This window comes from Hippocampus bargibanti, linkage group LG20 (assembly GCF_051943395.1).
Source record: "Hippocampus bargibanti isolate YZ-2025 linkage group LG20, ASM5194339v1, whole genome shotgun sequence".
NCBI classification, from domain to species: domain Eukaryota; kingdom Metazoa; phylum Chordata; class Actinopteri; order Syngnathiformes; family Syngnathidae; genus Hippocampus; species Hippocampus bargibanti.
Genome location: NC_142753.1, coordinates 6,560,309 through 6,582,866, shown reverse-complemented (window position 1 = coordinate 6,582,866; position 22,558 = coordinate 6,560,309). Strand labels below are relative to the sequence as shown.

Sequence of the window (22,558 nt, the reverse complement as noted above, 5' to 3'; positions counted from 1 at the left end):
ACATGCTCGGGATTTTAGCATGATCCGACGATGCCCGTGAAGTGAAGTTGCGGTGAAAGGCTTTGATCAGCCCAGGAGACGGGAGGACATTGGCCGGATATGTTTTGACTATCCCAAACGTAAACAACGGAATGTGTCTACTAGCATTTTGGAATCAGTGAAAGTGAAAAACACCCTCAAACGGTTGATATGGAGATTATATAAAATAGGATAGATTGGCTTGATTGGTTAGCAGTTAAAGTCACCGAGTAAGACCGGTAAAAATGAATTCAGCAGCCAGCGTTTAGCCCTGAGCAGGCGAGTTGACCCTAAACAGCAGCTTTCTAACGGCTTCATATCGCCGAACTTTCGAGCCCCATGACTCATCAAACACTTTTTGGAATGCTCGTCGGACATTTTGAGACAGATTTTCTCCCGGGTCCAACGTCAATGACCGCCGACCTTGCAAAAAAAAAAAAACACTCTTGGATGTTGACTAAAATCTCAACGCTTTCCATTTTTAACATTGGCGGGTAATGTTTTTGTTCTTTTATTGTATTTTGGAATGATCAGACTCTTCGGGAAATACATCAAGAGGAAAACGTGTTGGAGCAAAAGACGTCGAAACGGCAGAAGACTGATGGATTGACTTCTGAAGGCGACAGGCAGGAGGAGGCAGCTGAAATATTCGATGTTGTAAAAAAAAAGGACGGCCAGACCGCAGACCCTTAGCCAGCATTTATCAGTTTTCATTTTTTTTCTTTTTATCCCCTTGACATATCTTAGTCTTCTCCGAAATGCAGACTTGTGTGAAGAAACTGAAAAGGGAAAAGGATGCTCGAATTTATTTTCACTTCTAGGTCAAATGCTGGATTTGAATAGTCACTTCAGATCAGATTCAGAAAGCCTTTCATAGTCCCACAATGGGGAAATTCGCTAAAACGAACAGACGTTTGCACCACTAGCTCGTCCATCCTCAGAAGCATCATGACGGACGGGAGGACATGTCGGTATCTCCTCCGTCTGCGGCGGTCCTTGTCGGCCTTACATCCCCGTTTTCTCCTCCTCAGCTCGTTGGGGGATATCTGGTTTGGCGGCCGCTAGCCCGCTATTAGGTCGCCATGCTAGCAGCTGATCTCGACGGTAAACAGTGCGATCCCGTGTCAAAAATAACAAAGATTAGCAGAAATCAAGATGTCAATCTCCTCTCTGTAGGTTTCGCGGACAAAAATACACAAACAAAATAATAGGACGGAAAGAGACTTGAACAGGGTTAGGAGTTGCTGTAGAGGCAGCTGCCATGTTGTAGCAACCCCAAAGATCTTTTTTATGGCTGTTTTTTTGAGGAACATGTTTGATGTGGAGTCACCAATCACGCTGGCGTTGACTTCTCGGCAGCCGCGGCGTGTTAGCGCACCAAAAAAATAAATTAAAAATAAATATGGACGCCATCATGGCGATTGCACTTAGCAGAGTAGCACAAATGATTCTATTGACTTGTGTTTGCTGTTCGTTGGTCGACTGACATGATATTTTTACAATGTAAAGACATCCAGATATTCATACAAAAAAATAAAAATGTAGAAACATGAAACCTTGCTAAAACGAGGTGCGACTTCCCACTGGAGCAGTTTTCTCAGACCCGGACAATCCATTTGAAGGATTCCTGACCTCTTTTTTTGCTCGTAAAGTTGACAGTAGACATATAGAATGCTTGAAAAAGCACCGCATCCACTGTTACCGCTGACACTACCTCAGCTAATATTTGTAAAAGTCCTCCCAACATTTTGGTATCATTTATCGAAATTATCCCCTTGATGTTCGTTGGAATAAAAAAAAGACATAGAGCAGTCTTCCCTCCCCCCCCTAAAAACATAGAATGATAAGTATCAAATTCAGCTGATGTCGAGTGTCTGGAAGAAGCCAAACAAGGCAAAGATTCACTGCGCCGGTCGGGGTTTATAAGCCGCAAACCTAAAAAAAACCAAAAGGATAAAAATATAGACATTGCTTCGGAATGATCTAATTCTTTGTATGTCATCTCCTGACCCTGAGCAGGAAGTTATTTGCCAGGAAGAAGCTCCCGAGCCAAGATGAGGAGACACTTTAACAAGCGGGCTCATATCGGAGGCCTTCTGTGAATCCACCTGGCTCCTCTGATAAGATGAGAAGATGAGAAATATTTTTTATTATTATTGTTTCACGATGGAAAAATTCGCAATTAACAGCTGGGATGTATAGTTGGATGTTGTGCTCCTCTAAATTTGACACATCGTAGAGAACATTTACCAGATATGGAAAGCCAGGTTTTAAAATCAAGAGAAGTCAAGTAGTTCTCCACGCTCTCAAACTGTGATCCATTTTGGTGAAAGCGTTGACGGTCATGCTGGATTTTTATAAGGTAAACAGTTTTATGCGGATCAAATAATACAGTTTTGTTCATTTTTTACTCATTCACTGCCAGACGATGTGCAAAAATGTGTACACTCCAGTGCCAGGGTTTTGTCATGGTTTCTCCAATTCCACGACACACAAAATATTGAGTTTTAGGACTACGTAAACATTCAATGCAGCATAAGAAACCTTGGACTCTCTTCTTTCATTCAAAAAAAGAGTTAATTCCTAAATGATATGGGTTTGTAGTTATATGAGCTTGAAATGAGGGTGGCTGTCTAAAATACAATGCAATACATACTTATTGGTTGATATACAGTAGCACTTTAACAACTGAACTGAACTGAATGGCTGAAGCTGGAACAAAGCGTTAACATGGGAAAAAAATGGAAATGCTGCCCCCTTGTGGATAGGGAAAAACATTGCCAAAGGCTTTGATCAGTGCTTTATCGGCACCCAAATTGATAAAACAAAATCCAGAACAAATTCCGGAATAGCACACTACGTCATAGTTACAATTCCCGAATCAATTCGGGAATGGCGGCGAATGAGTTAATCAGACGATTTTCAATTTTAATCTCTTGATTGCACTTCAGACCGACGAGGTCCACTTCGAGCTGACCACGCGCTTACCAGCGTAGCCCTAGCATAGAATAACGGTGCCGCCATTGGTTCTGTTTTTATTTATTTATTTATTTTTTGTTTCTATCGAGCGAGTGTTTGCATCTTGCCCCCCGCCACCCCAGCCTGACTCGTTGCCTTCAAATTTGACGCAGCGCTGCGGTTGCGCGCCCCCTCGCTGTGTAGACTAAGTGCGTTTCTGCATACCGCTGTGCTAATTTCCTCTTGCGTGAGGTCCAACCAGACCAGAGTGCTGCTTGCGGTTCAAAGTCGATTGTTTTTCAGTTTGAAAGAGAAAAAAAATCTGGAAAAATCAAATAGCCCCCCCCCCTCACCTCATCACCACCGCCAAATACAAATGGGACTCTAATGGCATTCTTGGCATAGTTGCTCGCGTCGAGATGTTGTTTCTGTGTTTCATGGATGGCGCGGCCGGGCAGTCTTAGGAATTCTAGATCAGACATTTTGATTTACAGTCAAACCTGGGTTTTTGAACGTCTCGGTTCTTGACCAATTTGGTTTTCAACCAAAAATGTTGTCTTTTTTATACCTCGGTTCACAACTAAAATTTGGTTCTGGAGCAAACTGAGCACACCTGAACGCATCACGCCACCCTCCTCCGCTTCCTTATATGTCACTTCCTGGTGTCACGTCTCATTGTGACCGACACATTAGTCTTGTTGAATAATGTTTTTACAGTCAAACTTGGGTTTGCGAAAGTCTCGGTTCTTAAGCAATTCAGTTTTTGACTAAAAATTTTTTTTTTTGCCTCGGTTTACAACCGAAAATCGGCTTTTGACCAAAAATGTAATTTTTTTATCCCTTGGTTTATAACCGAAAAACGGTTTTAGACCAGAAATGCAGTGTTTTTTGTATGCCTCATCATCCTCGTGTAGCATTTCATTGTAAGTCGACATGTTTGTATTGTTCAATCACAATAAAATAAAATACAATATAAAAACAATAAATAGAAATGGAAAAAAAAGGAGACATTGATTGTAATGGGAAATGTTTCGGTTTTCAAATAGGTTTCTGGAACGGATTAAGGTCGAAAAATCGAGGTTTGAAATTGGCCACAGTGCAAATGCGACACTACAAGGTGCAACAAAAAAATGGATGGAAATATACTGTCGTTCTGTAAGTTCCCGTAAAATTATTGTATTCAGAACTTTGGGTGTTGCCACAAAAAGTGTTGAAAAAAAACAAACAAAGCAATACAGTCACAAAAGTGTTGATGGAGACGATGAATCGTCCGACTTTGCGCACAATGCCGCTTTTCTTTCTTGGGCGTGATGAGGTGAACGTTGGATATATGAGGGGATGACAACGCTCGTAACCTTTGAGAATTGATGTGATATTAAAAAAAACATTCAAAATAAAGGGGGGGAGTGTGCCTGGAGCAAACGCGAGTGATGATTCAAACCGTCGAACAGATTCTCCATTCACGGCTCCGACTGGGTGGGAGTGCTGAGTCAAGGCGACTCTGAACCTCGCGTTCACCTGCGGTATTTTTGGCTTGCGCGCACACTCCACCTTGACTTCTAATCCCAACAAGCGTGAAAACATGGACTGATCCGGCAAAGTTTATCAAAATAAAAGACTGTAGCCTGCTTGCTTGACATCACCCGCATGTTCTTGCTCAAAACTGGAGCCGCCCTGGACACAACTCTGTCTTTTAGTTTTTTGGTTGTTTGTTTGTTTAAATTTTCCTCTGGTGCTTTTTTGGATGCTGGGCTGCTTTTTGTAATGTTTGCTTTTTATCTCCTTCTAGTACATGCATTACCTTGCGATAGCATCTTTAGCGCTACATTAAACTTAGTTTTGCTCCATTACAGTTTGAAAGACAGTGAATGTTGTTGAAACCCCCACTCCCCCCGAGAAAAAGACCTGCTACACATTTGGTGCCAGGGCTAGCGCTCTGACGAGTGGTTGCTGAACATGTTCTTACAAACAAGGTGTTATCGTTTTCCATCGGCAAAGAAACATTTACGTGTCCATTTGCAAAGGAGTGCCTGCACAATTAATAAAATTAAAATAATAATAATCATAAATAAAAATACAAATAAAAATAAAATAGCCATGGACGTAGTAATAGTAATAGTACTACTATTACTACCAATAATAATAGGTACATAATAATATGTCAATATGTCAATAATAACATATCATTAATAATGATGTGTCAATAATATAATGTCAATAAAATATGTCAATCATAATGTCAATCATAATATGTCGATAAAATGTCAATAATAATAATAATAATAATAATAATAATAATAATAATAATAATCTACGAAAAACATTTGTTGGCAATTTAGCATGCCACCAATTTTACTTGTATGCAATAAAAACAGTCCAAAACACTTTTACCCTAAACATTGTAGACAACAATAAAATGTTATGGGTTTAAATGAAAGACTTTTTTCGTGAAATGATTTATTTTCTATTTTTTAAGTGGGTGGGGGATGATTGTCAACTCCCCTTTTAAATACACATTTTTTTCTACCTGTCCTTGATGATGTTTTGCTTTCTCTATCCAGCAACGCATCCAAGCATGGCTCCATCAAAGTCATAAAACTACCCTCTCTCCACGCATATGAATATATTATATTATATAATTATTCAAATGGGACATTTCTGGCCCTGGAAACTGCCCTTGCGTCACACCGGGCTGTGCTCAGACGCTTTCCAACACAGCAGGATGAACTAAACCTTCACCAAAGAGCCCCCGAAGCTCCCATGAATGATGCTCGATGGGCAGCGGTCAATCGTCAAACTTCCCAGGATATACAGTAACCCGCGCCGGCCTTCAAATATCGCGCATTCCCAGGACTTCCACGAGCGCCGCGGTTCCCATGAGGCGCAGTGCTCCAATCTTTCTAATGAGAGAACCTTTCAGGCGAGACATTGTGGGCTCTGGCTCTGGTTTCCCAACCCATCCAGTTCCCACCACAAAGAAACACGCCAAGTTATTCGCTGACGTCTCTGGCCAAAACGTCTGCAGTCCCGAATTTGTGCTTTTTTTCTCGACCACTGGAGTTGTCGGTGCTATTTCTTTGGCTTTTCTCCGAATGGCAGCGTTGATCATGGGCCGTCGCTATGAAAGGTTTCATATTTCCTGCTTGTTTCGCGTTGGTTGGGCCCCAAGACTCTTGACATCACTTGAATGTAACATTGAAACATTTGAACTGATCACAATTCCTTTGCTACTTCTCTTCCTGTTGACCCGGGCCCCCCTTGCTCCTTATCTGAGGTCAGTCTCAAACATGGGTCTTAAACTGGACAGTGACTTTAAACTTGACCGAAAAATTGGTGCTCTTTTTAAATCCAGCTTCTTTCATCATAGGCAACTGGCTAACCCTAACCCTAGCCCTAACCTTAGCCCTAACCCTAACCCTAACCCTAACCCTACCCTAACCGTAACCCTAACCCTAACTCCTTCCTCGTGAGCACCTTGAAGCAATAATTCATGTATTTGTCACATCTTGGCTCGATGACTGTAATATGCTTTACTTTGGAGTCAGCCGATCCTCCATGAAGTGTCTCCAGCTTATCCAGAACGCTGCTGCTCGCCTCTTCACTGTTACCCGTAAGAGGGAGCACATACTGTAACTCCTACTCTGGAATCCCTTCACTGTCTCCCTCTAAATTTTAGAGTTCTTTTCAAGATCTTATTATTTGTCTTAAAATCTCGAGCTCATTCACCGCTACGCACCTTCCTGACGCCTCAGGTCTACTGAGCAGACATTATTAGATGTGCCAAAAACTAAATGGAGACTCAGAGTCGATCCAGCCTTTTCCGTTGCTTGTTCCATTCTTTGGAATGACCTGCCAATCTTTAAAACCTGTCTCAAAACTCACTTGTTCTCTTTGGCATTCGACTTGATGTTGGTTTCACACCCCTGGTGCTTTCTACTATCTTTGTCACTGCTTTATTTCCTGTATATGATAGCTGTCCATGTTAAGCGCTTTGTTGCAGCTTCATCTGTTGTTAAAGCGCTATATAAATCAATATGGTGTGTATTGTACTTGTCCAATGCTTCCTTTTGCAGCCTCAAAGCAAGATACAGCGTTCTTTTGGTAATCATAAATGTTTTGATGCCAAACTTACTTTTTGCGCAATCCGAAACGTTTATGACGCGCGGATATATTTAGACGTACGCTATGTGCGAAATGACCGCCGTAAATCTCAACGGGTATAAATTTGGGCAGCGCTGAGGGGAAAATAAGTCACACGTTCGCAAGTCTTCCAGGAGCGTTGCTGTGCTTGGCGTGTTCACGGAGTGACGATGTTTGCGGAGCATTCCGATAGCTTGGGCGAAACCCCGAAGAGAGGAAATAGCACCGGCAAAAGGGTGGCCAGTTGTGAAGGGAGGTGGTCCATCTGTGCAAACAACAGCGAGCGAAGGCGGTAATTTATTACCTCGGGTCAATAGCGCAAATTTGGGGCCGACACTAAATCGGAGGCCGCTCGCCGAGTCCGACAAAGAACAGAAGGTGCAGACTTAGTGGTGGATTTGGAGGTGCCGCGTCTTCTGCCCTGACGCCTCACCGCCAAGTTTGTCCTTTCCGGGCGTTCTTCTTTCTCTCCTTACTCAATTCCCCCGAATTTTCAGAGTGAGGGGTCAATGGCTCTTTTCTTTTCTTCCCTCCTTTTCTGCTTTCAAGAATGTCTGCAATGCTTCCCAGGAATCCTGCTTTGTTGACTTTGGTTTGGGATAAAAGGTACAGTCTCCTCTGTTCTCCCGGCTGATCCGAAAGGTGATTAGGCTGGCCTCAACATGAGCCCGTGCATAACCCCCGCACGCTGGCCCAGACAGATTACTCCACGTTCCTGTGCGCTCCCGTTATTCTGGGAGGGGGGGAAGAAAAAAATAAAGGAGATAGATGAGAGGCCAGCGGTGACGTTTCCTTCCCTTTCCTCGCGAGTCAAAAGTTCAAAGTTCAAATGTCAACGCGATGACATGGAAGCTGACGCGTGGGTGGAAATGAGCGCGTGGATGAGCGGCGATATTGCGTAAGACAGGAGCATCCGTTGTCCTCGACCTTTTAAACCAGATGTGCCAAAAGTGTGATGCGGGGGCCAAATGCGGCCCGTGGTTAATTTTCATTCGGCCCGCATGGAGAATTAATACATTGGGCAGTTGAGCTGTTACCTGCGTGTGATAAATGCTGCCATCTAGAGGCTCGAATAGGAACTGTAAATTAGTAGATGAGTCATTGACTGAATGAACCCACAATTTTCTAAAATGGAGATTCTCTTAATGTAAAAAAATGGCGATTTTCTATGTATTTTTAGATTCATAAAATGGCGATTTTCTATGATAAAAAAATCTTTTCTTTTAAAGTTTTTTTAGTTTCCTAAAATGGCAATTTTCTACATAAAAACATTCTAAAATGCCGATTTTGTACATTTCAAAAACATTCTAAAATGGTGATTTCCTACATTTTTTTCCTAAAATGGTGATTTTTCTACATAAAAAATATAAAATGGCGATTTTCTACATGTTAATTTCTTTTCTAAAATGGTGGCAATCAACAAAAGAACAACTGTTACAAAAAGAGTTAGTCTTTAAAAAAGTTTTAATTTCCAATGTCAATTTAATTTTGATACGCATGCTTCAAATGAACCAAAATGTTTAAGAGAGCAGAAATTAAAATAAAAAAGCAAATGTGAAACACAGAATTGCTCGCTGAAATGTATTTAAATTAATTACTGTTATATGTATAGAATGTCTGACAAATCTGGCCGCCTTTACAAAAAATGTTGACACCCCTGCTTTAAATCAAGCCTTGAAATGCCCTGCGACGGACCCACCGGTGCTAAAAATGTCACTTTTGCATTGTTTGAAGAAATAAGCGATGTTTTTAAAAGACACAGCTGTTTTTCTTTTTTTTTTGTGCCGAGACATGGGATCAACACGCTCATGACAAAGTGCCAGAAACAGGAATGGGAAGTCTGGAAGGATTGTGAGCCGGCCTGATCCAATGTTGCTTTTGGTCCATTTCTTGGCTACTTTGGCACCGACCTTATACGATATAAGATTGCAACCGTTTTATCCATCAAGGTGATTTGCTCGCATGCCTGATTCCTCCGAGTTTGCCTGACATCACAGTTGTCTGATAGTCGATGATGATCGGCATTGTAGTCCTTTCCTCTCAGCGCTTGAATTACAGTCGCCTCGGTGGCCCAAAACCGGATCAGGAAGTGGTAAGAAATAGAAATATGTCATTTGCGTGCTTGAGAGAAATCATGATTGGCTTCCAGGGGCCAACAATAATATTGTACTTAATGTCCATATCGTTCCGAAATCCAAGATGGCCATTGTTTTGCTCAAGCAGGTTTTCACCGGCCCTCGGATTGGCCGTTTCCTCTGGAAAACCCAACCCCGGGCGGGTGAGTGCCACTTTGACAACATTTATAAAATCTGTCATTACAGCTCATTTTAAACTCCATTTGTCATTACGAGTATAAACTAAAAACTCTCAACTTGTTTGAAAAAGGGTGTAAAATTTTGACCTGTCACAAAAATACCACCAAAATATTCTCTATGTATACCCGACAACTTGAGCATTTAAATTTTTTTGCATGATAGCACTAAATTTATCCACGCGTTGTTTGCTGAGAATTTCCAGATGATTATTTTGTATTTTTTTGCTGAGCCACTAAATCTTCTTGTCGTTCCTGCTCGGCAAGACGATACAACGCGCGGGGCGTCTTTGCGCTGTCTGTGCATTTTATCCGAATGACATCATTCGAAAAGCCGTTCATTTTGAAGTCTAGGATCATAACGGGAGTTTGAGGTGAGGTTGGTGTTTTGAGATCACGGCTCGTTGTTATATTTATGGGTTCAAGTGTGAATGTCAACATTTTTTCAAGGGCCAGGTCGTCAATGACTTGCCAAAGCGCTCGGAGCGCGGATACATTGATCCCGACCGCGAAGGGCAAAAATTCCAAGTGAAATCATCGCAGATATTGACAGTGAAAACATGAGCCAAAAAGTGGACTCCCCCCACCCCCTTTTTTTGGGTCCACAGCTGATGCAAATATATCAAAGTGCATAAAAATGTTTTGGTTTATTTTGCAGCCCGCTCCGCGCTGTTTTTCTTTGCTCTTATTTAAATTTGAAGGCACGTGAAGTGTCTCGGCAGGCCTCCAGCCGTGTTTATTTGCACGGGGGCGAGATCCGATCGCAAGTGGTCATTCGAGACTCGTGTCGAGACGCCCGTGCCAGCTGTGAACACACGCACTTAAAAGTTTGGGATCCAATCACTCCGGATTCGTGTTAATAACGGTTGCGCGTCGGGCACGCAGGGCAGACGGAACGTGAGAGCCTTTCTCGGGGTGGGGGGGAGGGGGTTAATTTGGCTATAATCTGTCCCTGGAAAGGGAGTGTGTGTGCTTGACATCTGGATCCCTGTTTTGTTTTTGTCAAGTAGTTAGCCATCCGGACGGCTAGCTAAGTAGTTAGCCGTCAGGATGACTAGCTATATAGATAACCGTCAGGACGGCTAGTTAAGTAGCTAGCCGTCCGGACTGCTAGCTAAGTAGCTAACCGTCAGGACGGCTAGCTAAGTATCTAACCGTCAGGAAGGCGAGCTACTTACCTAGGCATCCTGACAGCTAGCTACTTGACAAAAACAAAACAGAGATCCAGATGTCAAGCGTACACCCTCCCTTTGGAGGACGGCTAGCTACTTGACACGCGCTCGCGTATCAGCCTCCGACGTTTCTCGCACCTTTTTGCAAAAAGCAGCATACCACCCAACAACTACTTTCTCCTATCCGAGAGTGGAAAAGACACGATTGGCCTCTCGTAGTTCCTCACCTTTCCTAGAGGAAAGAGGGAGGAGGTTTGGATAGAGGAGCTCACAGAGCGCCAAGGGATGTGATTAGACCCGGGACCTTTCGTTTATGATTTCTGCATTTACAGGAACCCTGTGCCAAAAATTTCCCTACATGGAAGGAATGTCTTCCCAGCCAGCGCCGTGTGAATTGTTTAGGGGTTGAACCACAGCCCGCCGGTTGGGTTGAGGGCTCAACCTTAAACACACATGCGAGCGTCAGAAATATGTAGCCGATGAAGGGTGAGAAGGCCGCTGAGGAGAATGCGAAAGATGTCCCACAGAAGGTTTAGCAGAAGCGATTGAAAATGGGATCTAACGTACGGCGTCCTAATCGAACACACGTGTCCCGCTATTATCCAACGATGTGCAGTTTTCACGACGTGAAGCTGCTGAATGCCGAGATGACCTTGACATTATCATCTTGACCTTCTAATAGATTAAAATCAACCCCAAAACACGTCGCTTTGAACTTTGTCGTCCTTTCACTGCGCTTGTCCTGTGACTCAACCGACAGGCGAAACGTTTCCATGTCGGGTCTTTACCGTAATTTTGCTGATTGGTATCATCAGACATCCTACGCGGTTATCTTAATGCTGTGAAAAGTAGCTTTGCCCAAGGCATCGCTTTCCGAGATAAGACACATTGTAGTCGGGCTGTCCCGTTCCCGTTTCAAAGAAAGATAGATTCTAAGATTCTTTGTGTCTTTCCGTTTCAAAGATTAAAGCGCAAATGACGGAAAGATTAAGTGAGGAACGTTTACCTTAGATCAGCAGTGTCCGAACGTTTTGCAAAGGGGGCGATGCATTTCCTCCGCACCCTGCCCACCACCTTTTCCAGCTACTCCCCTCCGGCAGACGCTACCGATCCATTCGCACCAAATCCAGCAGACATTTAAACAGCTTCTTCACCAAAGCCATTAACTCTTTGAACAGTAGCCCAAATGGAACTGTATAGTGCCTTTTTGCAATTTTTTGATGATGATACTAGTGCAGCGTTTTCGACCGGAAACAAATTCCTTGTGTGTTCTACATACTTGACAATAAAGATGATTCTGATTCTGATTCGCTTTTTTATTTTAATTTCATCTGCCTTAAGCATATGTTTTGGTTCATTTGAAACCTATCAAAATTGAAGTCGATAGAACAATTTTATATGCACATTCTTAAACATCCAATGTTATTTTCTACTCATTTGTATTTGTCTAAGTTGAGTCTAAGTTGTTACGATATATATATATATATATATATATATATATATATATATATATATATATATATATATATATATATATATATATATATATATATATATGTGTGTGTGTGTGTGTGTGTGTGTGTGTGTGTGTGTGTGTGTGTGTGTATTTGCAGTGTGCACCGTATTCAGCCATTCTTATTTCAGTCTAATATCATATTTCACCCTTCTATCTCGAGCTGATAGGCCCCTTTTGAAATGACCATAAATAACATCTCAGAAGAGAAGCTTCTACCTCAGTGGCCTGCTTCTTTCTCATCATAATGTCCATCACTTTGATTTCTGCTGATTGTACTACCATCTTCTAACACCACGAAGAGCCACGAACCAGAGAAAACAACCCAACAGAAGTGACATTGAAAATTCAAATTAAATATTGTCTTAACTTTTCTTTTTTAAAAAAACAGAAATGTTCTTTGGTTAATTGTCGCTATTTTCAAAAAAAAAAAAATGTAGAAAATTGTGGGCCTCATTCAGTCAATGACTCATATACTAATTAGCTGTTGCTAAACGAGCCTCCAGATGGCAACGCTTGGCACACGCTAGGTAACAGCGCTACTGCCCAGTGTATTCATTCTACATGCAGGCCAGACGTGATTGATTTTATGACAAAGGCTGCGGGTCGAATGGAAATTGCTCCCGGACCTCATTTGGCCCCCGGACCGCACTTTGGACACGTCCGCCTTAGATCCACTGAAGCCCAATTTTGGACATGACTGGACAATCCAACCTTGTTTATTATGCCATTGTATTCACCGCCAAGACCAACCCCCTCTTTTTGCCTCTTTCCCAAACGTGCACACCCACAACTGCGCAGCTGACACAATTTCTGACCTTGTCCCGTAAGAGCCGCCCGGGCCGTCGCTCCAACAATAATGTTTAGATGTCTGTCTCGGGAAAGAAAAGACGCGAGCAGCGTGTCAAAGCGGCACATCGACGTGTCCTCATCTCGAGAGGCGGCGAATGTCTCGGCGGTCAGGGACTCGCAACGGGCGGCCGCAATCGAAGAAGGCGCTAATTGCTGAAGCGTCACCCGCGTTCCGTGTTGGATTTGGAGCCACGGTCCGGAAAGGACTGGAAAAGGTTTATCTTTTCACAGTGGTGAAAGATAACGTCAAACCGTATTGACAAAAATCCTCACGTTTTTTACGCTGCGCTTTTCCTTCCTTGTATCCTCGTTATCTGCTCGCACCCCTATCCAAGAATTCGGTTTTGATGGCCATCTCCGACTTGACGCCTCTGCGGGTGGTCCGTGCAGCGGTTTTGATGCTTGCGTGTTTGTATAATTCACAGGTCTTTATTTTTCTGCCACGTCTCGGTGCAAGGCGAAGCTTGGAGGCGCGCTCGTCTGTTTTCTTTCGCATAAAGAAAAAAACTCGGGGGGGGAAAAAAAACGTGTAAAAAATTCAAAGGGCGCTCGCTCAAGTATGGCGCAGACGTCCGCCTAAATGGAGCTTACATTGACCTCTATGTGCCACTCGTTGGCTTTTAAGAGGTGCAAATATGTCACCAAAATGGACGATACAGCCCAAATCTAAGCGACCACGGACTGAAAATATTCGACATTCGACTTGAAATTGGTCCAATGGCATGTATAAAAATAAACAACTAAATGAGTGAATAAATAAATACATAAATATCTCATCTCATCTCATTTTCCGTACCGCTTATTCCTCATTAGGGTCGCGGGGGTTGCTGGAGCCTATCTCAGCTGTCTTCGGGCACGAGGCGGGGGACACCCTGAATTGGTTGCCAGCCAATCGCAGGGCACACAAAGACGTACAACAGTCACTCTCACACTCACACCTAGGGACAATTTGGAGTGGTCAATCTGCCTGCCATGCATGTTTTTGGAGTGTGGGAAGAAACCGGAGGACCCGGAGAAAACCCACGCGGGTCCGGGGAGAACATGCAAACTCCACACAGGGAGGCCGGACCGGGACGCGAACCGGCGACCTCTGCACTGTGAAGCCGGTGTGCTAACCACTCGACTACCGGGCCGCCCTATATATATACATAAATACAGTAAAGTCTCGTTATATCGATATCGGATATATCGATAGTCCCGGTTATATCGATACTATTTCGATGCACGCACGGAGAAAATTACATGCAAACAGGGTCGGATATATCGATATTCCCGGTTATATCGATATTTTTTCGGACTCCCTTGAATATCGATATAACGAGACTTTACTGTACTACGTGAATAACAATGTGAATAAATAAATAAATAAACTGTGAAACTAAACGACTTTTGAAGTTTTTGTTGTCTAGTAAAGAGCAATTTCTGACTTATAAATCAAATGTATTATTGTTATTATTATTATTATTTCCGACTTGAAAAGTATGTCAGAGCGGTGCAAGACATGTATCATGACTGTAAGACAGTTGTGAGGTGTGCTGTCGGTGTGACGGAGGAATTCAAGGTGAAGGTGGGACTCCACCAGGGGTCAGCTCTCAGCCCCTTCTTGTTTGCTATGGTGATGGACAGGCTGACAGACGATGTTAGACAAGAATCTCCTTGGACCATGATGTTTGCAGATGACATTGTGATCTGTAGCGAGAACAGGGAACAGGTGGCGGAGAAACTAGAGATGTGGAGATATGCCCTGGAAAGGAGAGGAATGAAGGTCAGTCGCAGCAAGACAGAATATATGTGTGTAAATGAGAGGGATCCAAGTGCAAGAGTGATTCTACAGGGAGAAGAGATAAAGAAGGTGGAGGATTTTAAGTACTTGGGGTCAACTGTTCAGAGCAATGGAGAGTGTGGAAAAGAGGTGAAGAAGCGTGTCCAGACAGGCTGGAGCGGCTGGAGAAAAATATCAGGTGCGATGTGTGATAGAAGGGTTTCAGCTAGGATGGAAGGAAAAGTGTGTAAAACCGTGGTGAGACCAGCCATGATGTTTGGACTGGAGACAGTGCCACTGACAGGAAGCAGAGCTGAAGATGTTGAGGTTTTCTTTGGGAGTGACCAGGTTGGATCGGATCAGGAATGAGTACATTAGAGGGACAACTCATATTAGAGGCTTTGGAGAGAAAGTCAGAGAGGCCAGACTGAAGAGGAGGTTTATGGATGTGGTCAAAGAGGACATGAAGGACATGAAGGACATGAAGGTAGCTGGTGTGAGAGAAGAGGATGCACAAAACCGGGATAGATGGAGGACATTGATTCGCTGTGGCGACCCCTGAGGGGAAAAGCCGAAAGGGAATGAAGATAGAAGATTATTATTATTTCTGACTTGAAATATTACCGTAATGACCACACACAATTGAATTTTAAGGAGTGCCGAACTCTTAAGAAAATGGAAGACTTTCAGTGTGGTATATTTATAAAATTTTCTCCATTTTATTTCCAACAGTCTGCTTCTTTTCATCATTTCTGATTTGACTTGTGACAATGTGCTAAAGGGTAGCTTCATAAATCTCGCCAAAGGAACCCTTTGCACTACATATATTTCCCTCCACAAAAAAACACAACCAGTGCGGCTGAAATTTAAATTCAAAAGCCCAAACTCGGTATTGTGCTCGTCCATGTCTGCTTCGTTCAATCTGTTGCCAACTTTGTGTTTCCTGAACATGTTGCTTCGGAGTCGAGTTGCTCATATGGAACTTTTGTCTCCCCCTACTGGCTGCACGTGTGCTTGCCTCCTGCAACTCCCCGACTCCTGTTCTGTGTCTCCTTTTTATTTTTGTTCCCTTTGACACCGAGGTGCTTGTTTTAGAATTGCTGCTATTATTTTTTTCTTGAGCGGGTGGGAGGGGGCCGGGGGGGTCAGTCTCACTTGCGGCGATTGCTTGACTGAATCCTGCAAAACTAATCATTGGTGGTTTTCACACAAAAAAAGCAAATCTTAAAACTCGGCTATGGGAAATCTGGACCGTGTGAAACGTTTTGAATCGTATCGACTTGTTTGGTCTGGACTTGTTTTTCCCTCGCGGTATCAATTCGATTCGCCGCTGGGGAAATTGCAGTTGAGAAAAGAGCTTGCGTTTGTATGCATCACCAAGCGCTGTGTCAGGTTTTTTTTTGGGGGGCTCATCATTTCCTCAGCGAGGTAAAAATTTTCACTGCGCTCTCGCAAGGTCCTCACGTGGTTCGGCAGGACTTTTCGAGCCTGGGAACCAGATAAAGTATCATATGCCCGAGCGTGTGCTTCTTCCTGCAGCTTGTTTGTGTGCCACTAGTTTTGCGATGATTGGAAAATCAAAATCGGCCATTTTTTGCCCCTCTCTCTTCCGCTTTATTTCGTGCGCCGCCGTCGCCGTCCTGCTGCACTGCGGAATTCCTTTCCCCTTTTTCGCACGTGTGAATGCCTGGCATTCTTTCGCGAGGTTACAAGAGGCAAAGGTGAACCACATCACCTCAGAGAAAATGGCTTCTTTGGGAAAGCGGATGAAAAGCTGTCCTGGCGTGAACCTTTTTACTTTGACCTCCCGAAGCCTCAATTCAACGTCAATCAAATTATATTGATCGATTGATTTTATTTGTCAGTATTCGATGTTTGTAAAGCACACATTATGCTCGTATTCCAGTGTATAAGGCGTACCGAGAAACCTTGATTTTCCTCAAAAGATGACCATGCACCTTATACGGAGGTGTGCCTTATATGTGAAGTCATATAAGGCCACAACAGGTCTCGCAACGACTGTCAGCAGCCAATGACTCCATTTCCCCCCCTGTACAAGAAGTAGTGCGTAACGCCAGCCTCTACTGTAGCGCCTTATCATGTGGTGTGCCTTATATTTGGAAAATGTTATATATTGATTTATAATATTTGGAAAAAGGTTTTCATTCATTGAAGGTGCACTTTATAGTCCGATGCGCCGTATATGTGGAAACAGTTTGAAAATACACCATTCATTGGGGGTGCGCCTTATACAACAGAAAAGACTCATTTTACCCGCTTATATTTGGAAAACGTTTATATTTTGATATACAGTAAAGTCTCGTTATATCGATATTCAAGGGAGTCCGAAAAAATATCGATATAACCGGGACTATCGATATATCCGACCCTGTTTGCATGTAATTTTCTCCGTGCGTGCATAGAAATAGTATCGATATAACCGGGACTATCGATATATCCGATATCGATATAACGAGACTTTACTGTATTATATTTGGACACCTTCTTTCATTCATTGAAGGTGAGCCGTTTACGCAGGTGCGCCTTATATATATATGGAAAAAGTTTGAAAATACACCATTCAGTGGGGGTGCGCCTTATCCACCGGAAAATACACATTTTACCCGCTTACAATCGCCTCCTCACAGTGACATTGAGGTCAACAAGGTCGCGCGACAACCCCCGAAAGTGATTTCCAATCAATCTGACAAGCTGCCTTTCAACACCCACCTCGGCAAAACACGCCCGGCGCACCCCCTAAACCAACCGGCGGACGTGCACACACACGGCTTTGACGGGAACAGACTCCCCCACCCACATGTTAAAACATAGCAGGCCTATGTCGGTTGGGGTGGATCGGTTACGCCAAGCGTGCTCCTTTCATGGCTTATTTCGGGAGAGCCGTTCGTAGAATATCAAGGGGAAAGTCTGTGTGGTGCACCGTCACAGTTTGCCGGCTTGTTTGTTTATACTTTCCGGAATGTTTCACCTTGTTAAAGGAAAATGAAAGCCATGTTGGTTGACCTTTTTTTTTGTGGTGATTTTCAATTTTGCCTGCTCGCCTAACAATAAGGTCCTACTTGTTCGCGCAGAAACACACACACGCACGATGAATGAATGGCGCGCCTGAAAAGCCACACAGGCTCCTATTGATGACATCATCACTGGGCATCTGGTCACTCCACCCTTTCCATGTTCGGGGAACGATTCAGTGAGCGCAACATGGCTCACGGCTGATTCATCTGCGATTGAAATGGCTTTTTTTTTGGGAGGGTTGTCCCAGCGTCTAACAATGCCGGTTTTGTCCAAACGCGGCCCACGTGGCTCTCTAAATGGCACGACGAGTCCATTTTTTAATCACAAAAGTGAGTGAAGGAAAATATGCCTGTTGAAATTATACCCGAATTATACTTGGCGAAAGTGGGGCCCCATTATCCAAATATGCTCTTGAGTACCTACTGTAGCCACAAATTCTCATGTCGGGGAAAAGCCGTCCTCCTTTTGCGTTTTAATAGTATTTGGAGTACACGGAAAAGAGTGTTTTTCTGTTTCCCGGTCAGCCAAGGCCTGCTTGGTTGATTTTTATTGTTATTTTTTCATAATGTTGCCAAAAAAAATGGATACGCATAGTAATTATTGTTTAGCCTGTGAGCATAGATCAGGAGTGTGCAAACGTTTTGCAAAGGGGGGCAGATTTGGTGTGTTAAAAATGTAGGGGGGCTTTGGCGGACATTCTTTACATATAACAGCAATGAATTGAAATACATTTCAGCGAGCCATTCTGCTTCACATTTGCTTTTTTATTTTAATTTTCAGCGATCGTAATTATTTTGCTTCATTTGAAACGTGCATATGAGTACATGAATGGACATTGAAAATTGAAATTGAATCGTCACTTAACTTCACTTTTTTAAAAACTAACCAAGGTTTAACAGAAGTAATTTATTGATTGTCACCATTTTAAAATGTTTTTTTTTTAACTCATTCGCTGCCTTCCCAAATTTATTCGGGAATTGAAAAGTGTGATGTGGAGCGTCCTTCCCGAATTTGTTCAGGTTTTTTTTTGAGGGTTGCCATTAAAGCACTGGTCAGACCTCTGGTAATGTTTTTCCCTTACACAAGGGTGCAGCATTTCCTCTTTTTCCACGTTGGCGCTTTGTTCTAGCTTCAGCTTTTGTTAAACCGCTATATGAACCCAGATGTATGCAGTGCATTGTATTTTAGACAGCCACCCTCACTTCAAGCTCCTATAACTCCAGATCCATATAATTTAGGAACTAACTCATTTTTTTCTGATAATAGAAGAGAGTCTAAGATTTCTAACACTGCATTGAATGTTTATGTAGTCCTCAACGTCAATATTCCATGGAGTGACAATGACAAAAACCCTGGCAATGGAGTGGACACATTTTTGCACATCATCTGGCAGTCAATGAGTTAAAAAATTCGAAAATTGTATTTTTTGAAAATTGGGGGGCTCATTCAGTCAATGACTCAGACGCTAATTTACTGTTTCTAATTTAGACTCTAGATGGCAGCACCTTGCACACGCAGGTAACATCGCTACATATTGATTTAATGACGGAGGCTGCGGGCCGAATGAAAATTGAGCATGGGCCTCATTTGGCCCGCGGGCCACACTTTGGACAAGTTGGCATAGACTAAATATCGGGACTCATTTTCGGGCCTATTCTGTGAAATTGAATCAGCAGCACACCTGGCGTGTTTTCAATGTCCAATGCAAACGGATGCAATGAATACCCCTTGGGGGGGTGTCCTGTCAAATGTGAATCGCAACGCTTGGGAGATTTCGATATCATGTAACGATTATACAGAAAAAGGCAGCGGGCGGTGTGCGACAGGAAAACAACCATGGCCTTGTGTGCGTGCGCGTTGCGGTTCCCAGCGTTATGTCATGCGGAGAGATTTATTAATTGTCCATTGAAGCTGCAAGCAAAGGAGCAGTTTTTGTGGGAGATTTTAGGATTAACACGTCAGGGTTCCTAAATGCCGATTTTTGAAGTATTTTTTGATGATTTCTTAAGGGGGCATGGGGGTGTTTGAAGTGGACTGAGGCATAACATTTTGCTTCTTTTCCTTTCACCCTCCTCTAAACGCTACCCCACCCCTTGACGCGGGGCGGCTACCCCACCCCATCCTGCACACTCCCTTTCTCCATCGGCACGCAGACACTTGCTTTTTTTTTTTTTTTTTAGTGGGGGGAACCCGGCGAACAATCCCGTCTGTCTTTTCCCCACAGGAGAGAGCAATCGAGGAGGGAGGTGAGGGAGATTGGTCCAAGGGGATGCGCGGCCCCTGGTTATAAGTCCTGGAGGGTGGGAGCGCACCCTGCTCGGACCTTCAGCTCCATCCACGTCGCCGACGATCTGATTTTCAGACTCTCACTGCACTTTTACTCCCTCCTCCACCCCCTGAAAAACCGCTCCCTCCTACTTTCCACCCTGGATCACTGCAGTGCGTAGATTGGGAAGGTGCTACCCAGATCTGGTTCTGGACCACTCAAGCAGGGCACAAGAGAGGATTCTCTCCACCCCCACTCCATTTATATCCCATCAAATCTTATTTTTCCCACCTGGACTGATTTATTTTATTTTTTATTTTATTTTTTTGCTGGTGACTGACTGACTGAACTTGAAAAAGGCACCTGCCCTGAAATTAATTTTCTCTTCTTTTTGTTTTTTTTTTCCTTCTTTTTCACTGGACCAGTTGAAGGTGCCATTTCTTGGAGGGGTGGGCTCCATTGAACATCAGATGCCACCCCATCCCATGGGAGACACACGTGGCTGAAGGCGGACAAGAAGATCCACCTGAAGCTCACATCCACCGCGGCGCTGCCCTCCTGCCGCTGTACGCTCTGAGGAGACGAAGGTAAGCCCCCCTACTCTAACACCCCCTCGTCTGCTGTCATCTGCCGTCTCTCACTTCATCACATGTGGCCGCGGTGGCCAGGCCAAAAGAAACAGAAGGAGTGATCAGGAAAAGAGAAGAAAGGGGGGGAGGACACGAAAATAAAAAGCAGACGTTAGTCATGGGACACGCATAAATCTTGACGGCCTGAAACGATTTCGCCAAATCATAATAAGAAAGATTCAAAAGGGTTCGCTTGAAGAAAAGAAGCTTCTGTGAAGCTTAAAAAAAACTCATTTTCCCGTCCCGGCACTTTATTTTGCTTCACTTTTGATTCGCCAATGCAGATGATGCGCAATCTTGTGCACAAACGGGCTCCGTTCGGCCCTGTGAAGTTAATCACGCGACCTTTGACCCCGTTATCTCTTCACCCAGACGGAAAGATCCAGGTGAAGGAATATGCCAGGCGCGCACTTTTATTTTCGTCTTCGTCTTTTTCAAGACGGCTCGATTCCCTCCGCATCCTTCGGCGATGCCGCTGGCAAGCGGCCCCCGCATTCCATTGAAACGACATCCGTCGATTGCAGCCGTTGACTTCTCAGGTGTCCCGAAAGTGGTGAGAGGTGCAGCTGGGCAAAATTAAAGACATACACACAAAAAAAAGAAATCATGGCGGGAGGGGGGGTAGTTGGGTTGGTGTATATATGCATTATGACTATGTTTTTTATTCACAAGTGTGATTTTTGAGAAAACTGTTGAATGAGAGTAACAGAAAGTGGAAAAACGAGTGCACTCAAATGCTGATCGCCCCCCCCCCCCCCACCCCCCCAGAAAAGAAAAAAATACCCAAAACAATTGGCAGCAGCGATCGGTTTCAAAGTCGACTCCGGATTCTCCATGTGGAAATCAAATTTCGCTACAATCGTTAAAAGCTGCTTCGGAGCCTCGATTGCACGTGTTCGGAATATTGCGGTTGTTGTTGTTTTATGCTAATGTTCACCTGTGTCTCTTGCCGGAACCATGGCGACCTCTCACGTCGACTCATAGGCCACAAAAAATTATGTCATGACCAAAGAAGCATTAAAAAATGTCCACTTTTATCAAACAAAGTTGATCGTAAAAATGATTGAAAATGCTTTGCAACATTTGGCCACAAGAGGGCGATGTCTTAAGGCTTCCCCAGATAAAACCGGTTATGTTGACGAGCTGAGGTTATCCCCCGAAGCATCTCTGGGGTCTGTTAACCGATTGACTGGCAGACGATGTGCAAAAATGTGTCCACTGCAGTGCCAGGGTTTTTGTCATTGTCACTCGAGTTCTAGGACCCACAGAATATTGAGTTTTAGGATTGGATAAACATTCAATGCAGCGTGAGAAAGCTTAGACTCTCTTGTTTCATCAGAAAAAAAATAAATCTTAAATCGTATGGCCCTGGAGTTATATGACCGTGAAATGACGGTGGCTGTCCAAAAATACAATGTGAGAGATACATATTTGTTTCTATACAGCTCTTTTCATTTCCCAGTCGACACACACCAAAAAAAAAAAAAACACGTGCGCGCAGTGAGGACGTCGGCACAAATCCACGAGAGTAAAAACATGTTCTTGCTTTCACAACCTGGCCAAGGCTCAATGCGTTTTCCTGACAGAATTGCAGCCACGTGAATGCCTGCAACGCTTTATTCCGCACCAGCTTTAATTCCATTCTATGGCCGCCACCGTGGAATCGTGGCTCGGGTGGGTGGGCGAACATTAAGCGTGGCAGTAAATTCTGGAAGGGAAAAAATGGTTTCAGAGGTCGTGTTGTCATTATCGTGTTGAATGTTTTTTTTGCTGGGTGGGTAGAAGTTTTATTTAGTTTGACCATGGCCTTGTCTAATCTGGGAAAAAAGGATTTGCTGCCCTCTTGTGGTATTTTTAGGCAATAAATGAAACAGGCATATCAAAATTGAATTGACATTGAA

At 43.6% G+C, this 22,558-nt stretch overlaps 1 protein-coding gene across 2 annotated transcripts in view; it reads left to right on the top strand.

Moving 5' to 3' along the window:
• Positions 1-22,558, top strand: part of col8a2 (collagen, type VIII, alpha 2) — a 51,267-nt gene that overhangs the window by 11,508 nt on the left and 17,201 nt on the right. Inside the window, exon 2 of one of the 2 annotated variants that reach the window (XM_088987001.1) lies at positions 20,454-20,615. The gene's annotated coding sequence lies outside the window, so the exon portion shown is untranslated. Of the gene's footprint in view, positions 1-19,986; positions 20,616-22,558 lie in introns of both variants that reach the window. The other variant, XM_088987000.1, reaches the window with a different exon arrangement.